Source organism: Corythoichthys intestinalis, chromosome 4, assembly GCF_030265065.1.
Source record: "Corythoichthys intestinalis isolate RoL2023-P3 chromosome 4, ASM3026506v1, whole genome shotgun sequence".
Lineage (NCBI taxonomy): Eukaryota > Metazoa > Chordata > Actinopteri > Syngnathiformes > Syngnathidae > Corythoichthys > Corythoichthys intestinalis.
Window position 1 is genome coordinate 35957031 of NC_080398.1, and position 17109 is coordinate 35974139.

The 17109-nt window shown below is 39.0% G+C and overlaps 1 long non-coding RNA gene across 1 annotated transcript in view; it reads left to right on the forward strand.

Annotated features, from left to right (window-relative positions):
• Window positions 1-17109, forward strand: part of LOC130914425 (uncharacterized) — a 118795-nt gene that overhangs the window by 75325 nt on the left and 26361 nt on the right. The window contains exon 4 of the long non-coding RNA XR_009062913.1: window positions 11423-11492. This is a non-coding gene — a long non-coding RNA (uncharacterized LOC130914425). The remainder of the gene's footprint in view (window positions 1-11422; window positions 11493-17109) is intronic.

Consider the following 17109-nt stretch of genomic DNA (forward strand, 5'->3'; position numbering starts at 1 on the left):
GCTAACGTTGTTGCTAATTCAATGCTTGTGTACTTTGTTTTTGTAGTTTTACGACGGTCTAAAGAGGACAATGGTTTGAGGCCATTTTATTAATAAATCAGATGAAAAAGGAAGAAGTCTGATCATTAAGGCGTCGTTCACTAGCTGTCTAGCTTTGGAAAAAGTAGACGCTTCGGAGTGAGGACAGCATAGACAGATTTAAATGACAGTAGAGTGAAATGCCCACTACAGTCCTTATGTACCGTATGTTGAATGTATATATCCATCTTGTGTCTTATCTTTCCATTCCAACAATTTATTTTACAGAATATATATATAATTCACAGAAAAATATGGCATATTTTATAGATGGTTTGAATTGCGATTAATTACGATTAATCAATTTTTAAGCTGTAATTAACTCGATTAAAAATGTTAATCGTTTGACAGCCATAATATATATATATATATCTTCACTATGAATATTTTAAATTGTTATATAGATGTGTGTTCGAGAAGCTTGATTGCATGTACGAATATACTTTTGATAAGGTGATGGGTACAATACCTAACTTCACAAAGAGATATCCTCCAAACCCTTTTTGTGTTGGATAATATTTTTTTTTTTTTCCCTCACGATTTTGCACTGTGTAAAACCGTTTTGACCATAGTATGTGTAAAGGCCAAAAAAGCCTATGACCATAGCTGCTGTTTGTGTTGAATTGTCAAACATAAAACTATTCAATCTTATTTTTTTTCTATTGAATGTTTATCCTAGCAAGTTAAATAAATATGATCAAGCTTCAAAACGGTTGGTCGAGCATGTTTGGGTTTCAGTGGGACTTCAACATTTCAAAATTTTGAGGATTTGGGGATTTTTTTTGTCTTTTTGGGTCCAAAATATGGATTAAAGTTGGTCAGTGAAGAAAACAACAGTTTGGACATGTCAAGGTATCCTGAAAAAATGGACCTAACTTGGCCATTGTGAACAGTTTTTTTCTTTGAAATATAAAGGCAACATCAAAGGCATGCAAATTCGGCCAAAATAGGCTTAGGGGTAATATTAGCTGGAAGCTAATTCCATAAAACAGGGGCTTGGTGGCTAAAGGCTCTAGCTCCGACAGTACTTTTAGAAACCCTGGGAACTACCAGTAGACCTGCATTCTGAGAGCGGAGTGTTCTGTTGGGGCGGTATGGAACCAGAGCATCGGTAAGATAAGATGGCCCCATCTCATTCATGGCCTTAAATGTAAGAAGGAGGATTTTAAATTTAATTTTAAACTCGGCTGGAAGCCAGTGAAGGGCCTGGAGCACAGGGGTGATGTGCTCTCTTCTACTGGAGCACATAACTCGGCCTTTAGTGTTTGGAGACTCGATTTCTGGCATTGTTTCTTTACCTACCAAGCAGTGGGTGACGCTGAGCCCCTTCACCATCAAAAAGCACTCACAGGCAGACACACTTTGAGCTTCCCGTCATTCAAAGACCAGCATCCCCCACATAGGTCAGGAGCCACATGACCACAACCAACTTCAGTGAATCCACCAGTGGCTGGAAAGAGCTACAGATACAGGTAACACAGGCACAAATCATAATCCTCTGTGAGAATTGTCTGTGATTGACCGGTGACCAGTCCTCAGCTCACTAATGACATAATAAAACTTAGAGAAAGTGGTTGAATGTAGACCATGACATGATGCGAGCATCTTGCATTCAAAGCCAATGTTGCTTCTGGACTTAGAAGCACATTAACAAACAGCAGGGAGAATTTCCACCGTCGGCCAAGAAGTCTTCCTGAGGGAGCTCTAAAGTTGAGGCGAATTGCTTCTTTCCGTGTCAGTTACAAGACCACTTATGCATGGAAATAGTATTAAAAGTCGACTTTATAAAGGTCATCATTCCTGCTAAATCCGAGTGCAATTATTGTCAAAATAAAACCCTTCAAGTTAAATCGAGCTTGAAGAAAGACCTTTACTAATGAGACCAACAATTGCATTGTGTAGAAATGAGTCAACGATGCGATCCGATTTGTTCGATAATGGTCTGTGAAGGAAGCACATTTTATACTTTCCTTGATTCTTATCACAGTTCAGTTTTTATCTTCTCCTTCGCAATTCAAATGGCTTACGAGATAATACAGAACAACCTGTACTTTCACGTTTTAGCTTACCACCACAATGCAAAAAAGTTCCAATTGAAATAATTGTTCCTCTAATTGTAGCATGCCTCAGATGTAAGAGTGGTTGTGTCTCAACGCAAAATTTGTGGGTTTGATCACAAGCCAACATGTCGACATGTTCTTGAACAAGATGGTCAGAGTTGCTTGTAATGCTGAGTCATCAGTATAGTGTTTCGACTAGTGTATTCATGTCTCTTTTTCAGGTTGTCTTCTTTTCATTACCTTTCAAGTTCTGAAATAAAAATGCCAACAACGTTTCAGCCTTTAAAAGGATCAGAAGTATCTAGAACAGAGGTTCTTAACCTGGGTTAAATCGAACCCCAGCGGTTTGGTGAGTCAGACTAAGGGGTTCGGTGAAGGTTAAGACACGCAGGGCCATATTTTTGGATGCTGATCAAGGTTCAAAGTAGAGATGTCCCGATCGATCGGGTCCAATCACGTCATTTTCAAAGTATCGGAATCGGCAAAAAAATATCGGACATGCCTTTTTTTAATTTTAATTTTTTAAATTAAATCGTTTTCTAATTGTATTTAACGTTACAGACATAATATGTTACACTCATCCAGAGTCTTTAGTTTAGGCTTAAGGTAGGGCTATCAAATTTATCCCGTTAAAGGCGGTAATTTTTTTTTTTTTTTAATTAATCACGTTAAAATATTTAACGCAATTAACGCATGCGCTGCACAACCCACTCACGCATTGTCGCGTTCAATCTGTAACGGCGCCGTTTTACCTATATAGAGAGCTAAAAGGCAGCGTAAAATGAGTAGAGTGAATTTTGGCAGCCTTTGGAGCCTTTTTTTAATTGGCTAAAGCCTTACAATCCCTCTCCCTACGATTAGAAATATCGTGGGAAGCAATGTGGGGAAGAAAGTAACACAGAGAAGATATATCAATTGGTACCACTACGCACAGTCATGGTTCCACTTCCCATCATGCATTTGCGCATGGCTACAGTATCATTTACTGAAAGCTCAACAAATACACTAGATGGCAATATTTAGTCACAGTATACAAAGTCTTTCTATCCGTGGATCCCTCTCACAAAAAGAATGTTAATAATGTAAATGCCATCTTGAGGATTTATTGTTATAATAAACAAATACAGTACTTATGTATTACCTCCTTGCCTCACATACTATTTTCCTGGCATTAAATGTGCCACAAATGTTGTTGTTTTTTTGTGAACGCACTGCATGTTACCTGTAGGTCTGTTGTACTTCCTCATACTAAGTGAGAATCAAACTTCCACTGGGCAAACCATTTCCTCCTCCCATCAGATAGAGGACTAGCAGTTCAAAGAATTGGAATAAAGCCTATAAATTTGGGACTTACCAGTCCAAAACCTCGTCTAAAACACCACTTTGAACTAGGGTTGTTCCGATCATGTTTTTTTGCTCCCGATCCGATCCCGATCGTTTTAGTTTGAGTATCTGCCGATCCCGAGATTTCCCGATCGGATTGCTTTTTTTTTTTGCTCCCGATTCAATTCCAATAATTCCCAATAATTTTTCCCGATCATATACATTTTGGCAATGCATTAAGAAAAAAAATGAATAAAACTCGGACGAATATATACATTCAACATACAGTACATAAGTACTGTATTTGTTTATTATGACAATAAATCCTCAAGATGGCATTTACATTAACATTCTTTCTGTGAGAGGGATCCACGGATAGACTTGTAATTCTTAAAGGATAAATGTGACTTTGTATATTGTGACTAAATATTGCCATCTAGTGTATTTGTTGAGCTTTCAGTAAATGATACTGCAGCCATTTAACTTCTGCCCAAATGCATGATGGGAAGTGCAACCATGACTGTGCGTAGGGGCACCAATTGATATATCTTCTCTGCGTTGGGAAAGAACATAGGGTGTTAAGAAAATGATCAACTACTACCTTTCTTCCCCACATTTCCACCCACGTTATTTTTAATTGCTGAGAGAGGTATTGTAAGGCTTTAGCCACATAAAAAATGGCTTCAAAGGCTGTCAAAATTCTCTTTACTCATTATACGCTGCCTTTTAGCATTATCTATAGGTAAAACGGCATCTTTATAGATTGAACGCGACAATGCGTGAGTGGGTCGTGCAGCGCATGTGACCTCGGGGAACATGCTTTTTTTTGTTTTGTTTTTTTGCCGTACTGGAATAAAGTGTACTTGCACATCCACTCAGTAGGTGGCAGTGGCGCTCTCATTTTCAGAGTGAGTGCAGTATTTTTGAACTAAGGAAGAGCACTCAGCACACACAGAAAACAGATATGAAGAGCAGTGTGCCACCACCGTTTACGAAAGCCGTTTTCCGACCGGACTCACTCACGCAGCGATCAACTGTCTTGTCCGGTTCTCACGTCGCCGCCCGAGAAGTGCCATTTTCGGTTTGGACGATGACCGCTCTCACCTACGGTTCTACCTCGGCCGCCGAGAATGCGCTTTTTTCGTGCCGTTTGCCTTTTAGCTTTGACTTTTAATACAGTGTGTGATGAGGAAAGATCACTGTTTACTGTGTCTAAAAAGAATTATAGCGGACAGCCAGAAGCCAAATCAATTAAGACGCCACTTAAAGACATTAGACCCCAATCTCATTGATAAGCCGCTTGATTGTTTTTCAGTGAAAACGTGCCGGATATTGCCAACAATCGTCCCGCTTTGTCAGTGTTATATCAGTAAACCAGTGAGCATTGTTAGCATGCTCATTGCAAAATAACTCCACACCATTGCAAAGGAGGTAAATACTGTGAGCAGCAAAAATAAAAACTGTCCTGTCCAAGGACACTCTTTTTTTTCTTTTATTCAGTTTTGTTTTTTTGGTCAAATTTTTTGGGCATATTGTCCTCATGAGTGAATGTTTCTAATCAATTTTAATTTGTTATTATTTACTGATTTTATTACATTTTATTTTTCTGTATCAAATGGTCAAAAATGTACCTTGAGTGTATTTTTTACAGTTTGGATGTGACTTTTTTTTCAAATTCAGGCAAATTGATGAATGTCAAGTCTTCTTTGTTACAAACAAAACAATGTTAATAAAGTTAGAGATTAGAAAAAAAGGACACAATGTTAGGCAGATGCGTATTTATAATAGTAATTTTATAGACAAATGATACTATTTACAGTGGCGGCAGAGTTTGGGGGGGCGCGAAACATTTACGTCTTCCTTGGGGGGGGCGTGACAGAAAATAATTGAGAAGCACTGGTGTAAGACATTTTGTCTGTAACGTTAAATACAATCAGAAAACGATTTAAATAAAAAATATATATACTGTATATTAAAAAAAGGCATGTCCGATATTTTTTTTTGCCAATTCCGATACTTTGACAATGACGTGAATGGATGCAGATCAATCGGGACATCTTTACTAATAAGTATTATCGTCCAAAAGACAAAAACTAAGACGAAAATTAAAACGGCTGCCAAAAACAACACGGATCCGGATTAATCCAAATCCACATCTCTTCCTTCTCCCATTTCCACGTGTGTGCCACAGGGCTCTATCTCAGGTCCCATGGTATACCCTCCAGGAAATATTTTAACAGAGATAAAAATAGTGCATCCAAGCATACTTTGGCCAAAACATGACAGTTATTTCATTTAGTCAACTCCTCTGGGGACTAGAAATGATTCTTTGAAAGAGTAGACAGTTACCGCTAGGATTGTTCCGATCATGTTTTTTTGCTCCCGTTCCGATCGTTTTAGTTTGAGTATCTGCCGATCCTGATATTTCCCGATCCGATTGCTTTTTTTTGCTCCCGATTCAATTCCAATCACTCCCAATCATTTTTCCCGATCATATACATTTTGGCAATGCATTAAGAAAAAAATGAATAAAACTCGGACGAATATATACATTCAACATACAGTACATAAGTACTGTATTTGTTTATTATGACAATAAATCCTCAAGATGGCCTTTACATTATTAACATTCTGTCTGTGAGAGTGATCCACGGATAGAAAGACTTGTAATTCTTAAAGGATAAGTATGACTTTGTATATTGTGACTAAATATTGCCATCTAGTGTATTTGTTGAGCTTTCAGTAAATGATACTGTAGCCATGCCCAAATGCATGATGGGAAGTGCAACCATGACTGTGCGTAGTGCTACCAATTGATATATCTTCTCTGCGTTGGGAAATAACCTAGGGTGTTAAGAAAAAGATCAATTACTACCTAGCTTCCCCACATTGCTTCCCACGATATTTCTAATCATAGGGAGAGGGATTGTAAGGCTTTAACCAATTAAGAAAAGGCTCCAAAGGCTGCCAAAATTCACTCTACTTATTTTACACTGCCTTTTAGCTCTCTATATAGGTAAAACGGCGCCATTACAGATTGAGCGCGACAATGCGTGAGTGGATCGTGCAGCAGCGCATGCATTAATTGCGTTAAATATTTTAACGTGATACATTTTTTTAAAAAATTAACTACCGCCGTTATCGGGATAAATTTGATAACCCTACCTTAAGCCTAAACTAAAGACTCTGGATGAGTGTAACATATTATGTCTGTGACGTTAAATACGATTAGAAAACGATTTAATTTAAAAATGTGTATATATTAAAAAAAGGCGTGTCCGATATTTTTTTGCCGATTCCAATACTTTGAAAATGACGTGATCGGACCCAATCGATCGGAATGCCGATCGATCGGGACATCTCTAGTTACCGCATTTAAAGTTGAGTTCAAGCACCAGGAATGCGTCGCTATATCAATGCGTTTTGAACGGGACCGAATTGTGCTAAAAGGCTCAAATTCCGAGAAAACACGATCTGGCCATTTTCTAGATGCAGTGAGCAAGGTGACGACGTAGTTCTATCAAGACTGATGTTGTAGGGCGACTGCAGTCAAAAGTAGGCGTTTGCATCGTTTGCGTCTCAGCGGGATGTTTTCATGTCCCAACACTGAACCTCAAAACATCAAATACCGCTGGGGAACAAATGTCGTGAATGAAAGTCACAGCTACCAGGCGTCGACGCAGTGTTAGAACCAAGACCACCATCTGGTGGCCAGACATCTGTTAGTAGTTTGACAAGACATCAATTCTGCATGGATAACAAACTGTTGCTAAGGCTGCTGCCAACAAAGAACTTCAATCATTAAGTATACTCTTATCGCTTATGCCTTAACCAACACTCCTAGTCTGACTGTGTAAAAACATGCATCTGAACAGAGAGAGATCATTCATCTGCTTAAAAGATTCAGCGTTTCAGCATTATTAGACATTATTTTGTACAAAAATGACTAGATCTACATCAACACTTTATGTACTTAAAACATGATCTCTTTGTATTCAGTAACTGACCCATTCTTTTAGTTTTCGGGTGAATTTGTATAAGTGATGTCAGAATAACAAAACGGGAAATCAATCATTTTTTACAGTCATTCGTAGCCTGCTGCGTCGCTGTCATAAAAATCAGGCTTACAGCGTTTAAGCACAATTATTCAACATCATAAAATCAAACAATGCCAAGTGAAAAGTTTTTTTCCTTCCTTTTTTTGGATAGGTTTCCTCTCCAAAAACAAGATTTATCACATTTGAAGCTATGGCTGCCAACATGTGCTTGCCATATTGGCGCTCGCGGAGAATATCACCTTACTGTAAGACGTGTTGCTGGCCCTTTAAATGTTGCACTTACTGTCACATCTCATGCCAAGGTTGCTCCGGCTTTACGTCAGTTGAAAAAAAAACTCATTGGCTGCCATTGACGGCTGACTTGCAGCTGCCAGCCATCTCGGTCAAGATGGATTGGACGTCAATCGCCATCAATGGCAGTGAAACATGATCACTCAATGCCAGCCATCGTAGTTGAAATTGATTTGATGTCTGTCACTGTCAATTGCTATGAGTGAGTTAAAAAAAGAGGCATATACCGTATTTTTCGGACTGTAAGTCGCACCTTTGTATAAGTCGCACCAGCCATAAAATGCCCAACGAAGAGGAAAAAAAGATATGGCGAAAAACACAGACAAGACTGAAAAAGCAGTTTCTGCTCTTGCACCATTTTTAAAAATAAACTGCTGTATTTTAAGCCAAAAGAACTGTTGCGCTTGATAGAACAATATGTCTATAGGCTGCCATAGCAGATTCATGGCACACTATGTCTCCGAACTAGAGATGTCCCGGGTCCGATCACGTCATGTTCAAAATATCGCAATAGGCAAAAAAATATCAGCCATGCCTTTTTTTAATATATATATATATATATATATATATATTTTTTTTTTTTTATTAAATCGTTTTCTAATTGTATTTAACGTTACAGACATAATATGTTCCACTCATCCAGAGTCTTTAGTTTAAGCTTAAGGTAGGGTTATCAAATTTATCCCGATGTCGGTGGTAATTAATTTTTAAAAAATGTATCACGTCAAAATATTTAACGCAATTAATGTATGCGCTGCACAACCCACTCACGCATTGTCGCGCTCAATCTGTAATGGCGCCGTTTTACCTATTTAGAGAGATAAAAGGCAGCGTAAAATGAGTGAATTTTGGCAGCCAATGGAGCCTTTTTTTTAATTGGCTAAAGCCTTACAATCCCTCCCCCTACGATTAGAATTGTATTAAAATTATCATGGGAAGCAATGTGGGGAAGCAAGGTAGCATTTGATCTTTTTCTTAACACCTTATGTTATTTCCCAACGCAGAGAAGATATATCACTTGGTAGCACTACGCACAGTCATGGTTCCACTTCCCATCATGCATTTGCGCATGGCTACAGTATAATTTACTGAAAGCTCAACAAATACACTAGATGGCAATATTTAGTCACAATGTACAAAGTCACAAGTCTTTCTATCCGTGGATCCCTCTCACAGAAAGAATGTTAATAATGTAAATGCCATCTTGAGGATTTATTGTCATAATAAACAAATACAGTACTTATGTACTGTATGTTGAATGTATATATTCATCCGAGTTTTATTCATTTTTTTCTTAATGCATTGCCAAAATGTATATGATCTGGAAAAATTATCGGGAATGATTGGAATTGAATCGGGAGCAAAAAAAGCAATCGGATCGGGAAATATCGGGATCGGCAGATACTCAAACTAAAACGATCGGGATCGGATCGGGAGTAAAAAAACATGATCGGAACAACCCTACTCCGAACTGTTTTTAATTTGTCCGTTTTACCCTTAATAACCCCCGTTTACAGACGTCGTGCAACCGCTTTTGTTTAAAAGGCAAGGCAAATTTATTTATAAAGCACAATTCAACACAACGCAATTCAAAGTGCTTTACATCACATGAAGATCATAAAAATCGCATAAAAATCAATGGAACGTAAAAAAAAATGTTTTTAAAGGATTGAAATAGGAAATAAAATTATACATAAAAATCGCATTTAATCACGGATAGAATAAAATAAATAAATAAATAAATAATAAAACAAATACTACTACTATTAACCTAGCCATAAAAAGAAGGTAAGTAATTAGGGTCCGAGCACCAACAGGTGCGAAGGCCCTATTGTTCTGCAAAGGATTATTATTATTGATACAATGAACATAGGTTCGCAGCCATGTTTCTCTCTCGCTAACTCGCCCACTCACTCAAGCTGCGTAGCTGTCCGCCTTCTTCTGCCGTGTGAGCGGTCTTCTTCAAACAAGTGCGAGTGCGCCCCCACATGGGCGTGAAAGCGCCACAAACTAAAAGCAAGCATTTCAATATAAAAAAGTCAATAATACAATTGAACACACATTGCAGAGGCAGAACACGAACCTGGCCATAGCTATTAAGAGTTATTCAGATACTGTAACTATAGCATAAAGAACATGCTAACAAGTTTACCAAACCATCAGTGTCACTCCAAAACACCAAAATAATATGTGAAATGATATCATAACGTGTTAATAATTTCACACATAAGTTGCTCCCGAGTATAAGTCGCACCCCCAGCAAAACTATGCAAAAAACTGTGACTTAGTCTGAAAAATACGGTAGTCTTTATCCTCTGGGGAGACCTAGTGAATGACCTACAGAGAGCTGGGACCACAGTAACAAAGGCTACGATCAGTAGCACGATGCGCCACCAGGGACTCAAATCCTGCACTGGCAGAAAGTACACGTCCAGGCCCGTCTACGGTTCGCTAGAGAGCATTTGGATGATCCAGAAGAGGACTGGGAGAATGTGTTATGGTCAGATGAAACCAAAATAGAACTTTTTGGTAGAAACACAGGTTTACGTGTCTGGAGGAGAAAGAATACTGAATTGCAGCCGAAGAACACCATACCCACTGTGAAGCATGGGGGTGGAAACATCATGCTTTGGGGCTGTTTTTCTGCAAAGGGACCAGGACGACTGATCTGTGTAAAGGAAAGAATGAATGGGGCCATGTATCGAGAGATTTTGAGTGAAAATCTCCATCCATCAGCCAGGGCATTGAAGATGAGACGTGGCTGGGTCTTTCAGCATGACAATGATCCCAAACACACAGCCAGGGCAACAAAGGAGTGGCTTCGTAAGAAGCATTTCAAGGTCCTGGAGTGGCCTAGCCAGTCTCCAGATCTCAACCCCATAGAAAATCTGCGGAGGAAGTTGAAATTCCATGTTGCCCAACGACAGCCCCAAAACATCACTGCTCTAGAGGAGATCTGCATGGAGGAATGGGCCAAAATACCAGCAACAGTGTGTGAAAAGCTTGTGAAGAGTTACAAAAAACATCTGACCTCCATTATTGCCAACAAAGGGTACATAACAAAGTATTGAGATGAACTTTGGGTATTGACCAAATACTTTTTTTTCACCATGATTTGCAAGTAAATTCTTTAAAAATCAAACAATGTGATTTTGTTTTTGTTTTTTCCACATTCTGTCTCTCATGGTTGAGGTTTACCCATGTTGACAATTACTGGCCTCTCTAATATTTTCAAGTGGGAGAACTTGCACAATTAGTGGTTGACTAAATACTTATTTGCCCCACTGTATATGTCATTACGTTGCAGTTTACTGGATGCATGCATTTTTTTAATTTTTTTGGTACTGGTAATTTCTCACAAGAGCCAGTTCCAATTACACCTGTTGTGAATTTTCTCATATCGTTTCTTTGGAATTGACTAATGATACTCTTTCCCAAATGTGAATAAAAGCGCTATAAACCGCCCAGTGAGTCACGAGTGAAGCATTTGTTTCAAAACTGGATGTTGTCGTGGTCCACTCCTCTTAATTGAAGCTGGCATGTACAGATAAGCCAGCAATTAGTCGACTGTCATCACAAAAATATTTTCCTCTTAAAATTTTTCCTTTACAGATGCAGTGTTGTCATGTCGGAGTATTGATCCAGACAGAGAAGATCCATTTATGAAGCAGGAAGGTTGATGGTGATTTGCATTTTTTTCTTTTTTTTCTCCATACATCTTTTATGTTAATTAGCAGAGGTGGGTAGTAACTCGTTACATGTACTGTGTTACATTTACTTGAGTAACATTTTGAGAATAATGTGCTCCTAAGAGTAGTTGTACTAAGCCATACTTTTTACTTTTACATGAGTAGATTTGTGAAGAAAAATTCTTCTCTTACTCTGCTACTTTGGGATACACAAGAGTCGTTACATTTTTACCTCTTTATTCTACCATAGACTTCATAATGTAATTGACGGGGCGCGGGGCCGAAAAATAGGAGGCCTGCATTGTTGGCGAGGCCGTCAATGCTGACCGAGTGGAGTCACAGACAGAGCTTTTTTTGTTGAAAATTCTTGTGAATAAATGCTTAAATCCCTAAATTCTTTATAGATATGGACGTAAAACAGTCTCGATTCTTAGTTAAAAGTAGAGTTGTTCCGATCATGTTTTTTTGCTCCTGATCCGATCCCGATCGTTTTAGTTTGAGTATCTGCCGATCCCGATATTTCCTGATCCGATTGCTTTTTTTTTTTTTTTTTTTTTGCTCCCGATTCAATTCCAATCATTCCCGATAATTTTTCCCGATCATATCCATTTTGGCAATGCATTAAGAAAAAAATGAATAAAACTCGGACGAATATATACATTCAACATACAGTACATAAGTACTGTATTTGTTTATTACGACAATAAATCCTCAAGATGGCATTTAAATTATTAACATTCTTTCTGTGAGAGGGATCTACGGATAGAAAGACTTGTAATTCTTAAAGGATAAATGTGACTTTGTATATTGTGACTAAATATTGACATCTAGTGTATTTGTTGAGCTTTCAGTAAATGATACTGTAGCCATTTAACTTCTGCCCAAATGCATGATGGGTGGTGCAACCATGACTGTGCGTCGTGCTACCAATGGATATATCTTCTCTGCATTGGGAAATAACATAGGGTGTTAAGAAAAAGATCAGCTACTACCTTTCTTCCCCACATTGCTTCCCACGATTATTCTAATCATTGAGAGAGGGATTGTAAGACTTTATCCATTTTAAAAAAAGGCTCCAAAGGCTGCCAAAATTCACTCCACTCATTTTACGCTGCCTTTTAGCTCTATATACTGTATGGGTAAAACGGCGCCATTATAGATTGAACGCGACAATGCGTGAGTGGGTCGTGCAGCGCATGCGCTAATTGCGTTAAATATTGTAACGTGATAAATGTAAAAAATATTAATTCTCGCCATTAACGCCATTAATGTCTGTAACGTTAAATACAATTAGAAAACGATTTGATTAAAAAATATATATTTATTAAAAAAAGGCATGTCCGATGTTTTTTTGCCGATTCCGATACTTGGAAAATGATGTGATCGGACCCTATCCCGATCGATCGGGACATCTCTAGTTAAAAGCAAAAGAAACTGTGCAGGTAGCATTTATTTTACAATAAATATGTCGAATGTGCGGTTCGTCTTTAACTCATTCGGTCCCAAAATATATATAAATATATATTATAATATATAAATATGTCCTATTTTTAATATTTTCAGTGTCCCAAAAACGTATTTATACGTCTTTTACGGGTTTTTTTTTTTTTTTTTTTTACCAGAGGCATCACTAGGTTCTGTTGCACCTAAAACTGCAATGCACAATGCTCAAAACTCATTTTAAAGTAATACAACTGGCCACTGGAGGGCAGTAACGCATTTTGTAAGAACTCATCTCGGCCCAAGAAAGAAAGTGAAGAAAAATAGTCAGGAAATGGAAGTTGGAGGGATCTTGTGAAGACGTGTGAGAATTTGAGAAAAATGATGGGAGAAAAAAATGCAAACGACACTGGAGGAGTGTTTTGAAAAGAAAACGAAACCATCGTCAAAGAAGGATTTTTTTTTTTTAAATCTATCTTGATGAGACAGACGGAGACGGCCACAACAGCATCAGGTTCCACACGCGTTCTGCGGCGCTCACGTTGCGTTACTCCTGAGCCCGAGGTTGAAACCAACGATGAAGATGATGAAAAAAGGGAGACCGATCTTGATCCGGACTCATCAGATTACTGGGAGCTACCTCATTCAACCGGGAGCAGCCGAGAGCCTTCCCCGTTGTGATGTCCGCAAATAGTTCAACAGTTCAATAGTTTAGTTATGTCTAAATAAATTGTTACTTTGCTATCAAAAGCTCTATTTGTCTTGTTGTTTATGTTATTTTGTAAAAGGAAAACATTATTCAGATGTTTGGGATGTAACTAAAGCAAAAAAAGCTGTGTTAAAGTCAAAGTTATGTTTGAAATGTATGCTTTCACAAAAAGCTCAAATTTCCCTGTTTTTTCATCAGAAATTGGAAAATTGCTCAAACTAAGCTATTTTCTAATGCTGATTTCTAAAGAATGGAAAAAGATATGAGCTACAGTAACTTTTTTCCTGCTGAAAGATAAGAGCCTAATCTTTCTTTTACTTGGGTTCCATGTTTATATAGAAATAGAACAGAATTTCAGCCAGCTGGCTGAAGTGGCTGGAGAGAGGGAAGTCTGGGCTTCCCTGCTAAAGCTGCTGCCCCCCCCGACCCGACCCCGGACTAAGCGGAGGATAATGGATGGATGGATAGAACAGAATTTTCTGTGGGCCTTGCAAAATCAGTCAAAATTCGGTAAAACGGCCTGGAGCGAAGGGGGTTGCACCGGTGAAAATGGCTGGGAGTGAATGCGTTAAGTTCGCTGTGGCCCGCCTTACCACAACAAAGAGCTTTTTACGTTGAAATTCTCGTGAATAAATGCTTCAGTCCCTGAATTCTTCATACATATATGTAAAACAGTCTCGATTCTTGGTTAAAAGCAAAAGAAACTGTGCAGGTAGCATTTATTTTACCTAAGTATTGCGAACCATGATGCCAATGCCTTAGCGGCTAATTTCTCAATTTTTTTCACAACATTTCAAATTGCATGCATGGTACAAAAAATATAATAATTACCTTGAATCCTCGAACAAATCACTCCTGAGACAATCCTTCCTATTTGTATGTGATACAGCTATCGTACTTTTTGAACCGAAATCCGGCGTTAGTTCGCTGCGTGTGTGTTTGTGAATAGCTCCTCTTGATGTTGGCGGCCCCCTGCTTGAAGGAGTTGCACAGTACAGTGGGGCAAATAAGGATTTAGTCAACCACTAATCGTGCAAGTTCTCCCACTTGAAAATAGTAGAGAGGCCTGTAATTGTCAACATGGTTAAACCTCAACCATGACAGACAGAATGTGGGAAAGAAAAAAAAACAGAAAATCACATTGTTTGATTTTTAAATAATTTATTTGCAAATCATGGTGGAAAATAAGTATTTAGTCAATACCAAAAGTTCATCTCAATACTTTGTTATGTACCCTTTGTTGGCAATAACGGAGGCCAAACGTTTTTCTGTAACTCTTCTTTTCACACACTGTTGCTGGTATTTTGGCCCATTCCTCCATGCAAATCTCCTCTAGAGCAGTGATGTTTTGAGGGTGTCGTTGGGCAACACGGACGTTCAACACCCTCTGCAGATTTTCTGTGGGGTTGAGACCTGGAGACTGGCTAGGCCACTCCAGGGCCTTGAAATGCTTCTTGCGAAGCCACTCCTTTGTTGCCCTGGCTGTGTGTTAGGGATCATTGTCATGCTGAAAGACCCAGCCACGTCTCATCTTCAATGTCCTTGCTGATGGAAGGAGATTTTCACTCAAAATCTCATGATACGTGGCCCCATTCATTCTTTCCTTTACACAGATCAGTCGTCCTGGTCCCTTTGCAGAAAAACAGCCCCAAAGCATGATGTTTCCACCCCCACGCTTCACAGTGGGTATGGTATTCTTCGGCTGCAATTCAGTATTCTTTCTCCTCCAAACACGAGAACCTGTGTTTCTACCAAAAAGTTCTATTTTGGTTTCATCTGACCATAACACATTCTCCCAGTCCTCTTCTGGATCATCCAAATGCTCTCTAGCGAACCGCAGACGGGCCTGGACGTGTACTTTCTTCAGCAGGGGGACACGTCTGGCAGTGCAGGATTTGAGTCCCTGGCGGCGCATTGTGTTCCTGATAGTAGCCTTTGTTACTGTGGTCCCAGCTCTCTGTAGGTCATTCACTAGGTCCCCCCGTGTGGTTCTGGGATTTTTGCTCACCGTTGTAGTTATCATTTTGACGCCACGGGGTGAGGAGGGAGTTGAAAGTCCGTGTTGCCTAACGACAGCCCCAAAACATCACTGCTCTCGAGGAGATCTGCATGGAAGAATGGGCCAAAATACGAGCAACAGTGTGTGAAAAGCTTGTGAAGAGTTACAGAAAACGTTTGGCCTCCGTTATTGCCAACAAAGAGTACATAACAAAGTATTGCGATGAACTTTTGGTATAGACCAAATACTTATTTTCCACCATGATTTGCAAATAAATTCTTTAAAAATGTAACAATGTGATTTTCTGTTTTTTTTTTTCACATTCTGTCTCTCATGGTTGAGGTTTACCCATGCTGACAATTACAGGCCTCTCTAATATTTTCAAGTGGGAGAACTTCCACAATTAGTGGTTGACTAAATACTTATTTGCCCCACTGTACATGGCTGAGCTGACCCATCGATAATGATGAAGCCTCTGATTCTACGTGTTAGATTTTTTTGCCAGTGATGCCAAGAGTAGTGCTACAAGTTTCACCAATGAGACGTTGCAACAATAATCACATGACTCCAATATACCAATCAGATGCAAGCTTGCCGTTCTATGATCAGGCCAGCCTGTTCAATCACGTGGCGTCTTTAAAGCACTGTAAAAAATTAAGTATTTGACATAGAGCGCTGCCCTCAACAGCACTCGAAAGCGCTGATTTTAACCTCTGTCTGCGTTTTTATTTGGCACCGATTGACCACGGAAAAGCGGAGATATGATTCTTTTAATTTCATAACAGTATCTATGAAGGTTGCACATTATGTTGACGCTATTGCCCTTCTATTCAAGCTAGGAACTATTTTCTCCGCTAGAGGGCACTCATGCTCTTTGGGCAAATAATGCTTATTTTCTGCCAGTTTTTTCTCTCGCTGCAATTCAATGTTTTTGTTTTTTTTCTTGTTTTTTTTTTTTTTTTGTCCTAATGTGGTTATGTAATGGGTTATTGTACAGCATCATTCATATATACTCACCGGCCACTTTATTAGGTACACCTGTCCAACTGCTCGTTAACACTTAATTTCTAATCAGCCAATCACATGGTGGCAACTCAGTGCATTTAGGCATGTAGACATGGTTTAAGACAATCTCCTGCAGTTCCAACCGAGCATCAGTATGGGGAAGAAAGGTGATTTGAGTGACTTTGAACGTGGCATGGTTGTTGGTGCCAGAAGGGCTGGTCTGAGTATTTCAGAAACTGCTGATCTACTGGGATTTTCACGCACAATCTCTTACAGAGAATGGTCCGGAAAAAAATATATATATCCACTGAGCGGCAGTTCTGTGGGCGGAAATGCCTTGTTGATGCCAGAGGTCAGAGGAGAATGATGGCCAGACTGGTTTGAGCTGATAGAAAGGCAACAGTGAATCAAATAACCACCCGTTACAACCAAGGTAGGCAGAAGAGCATCTCTGAAC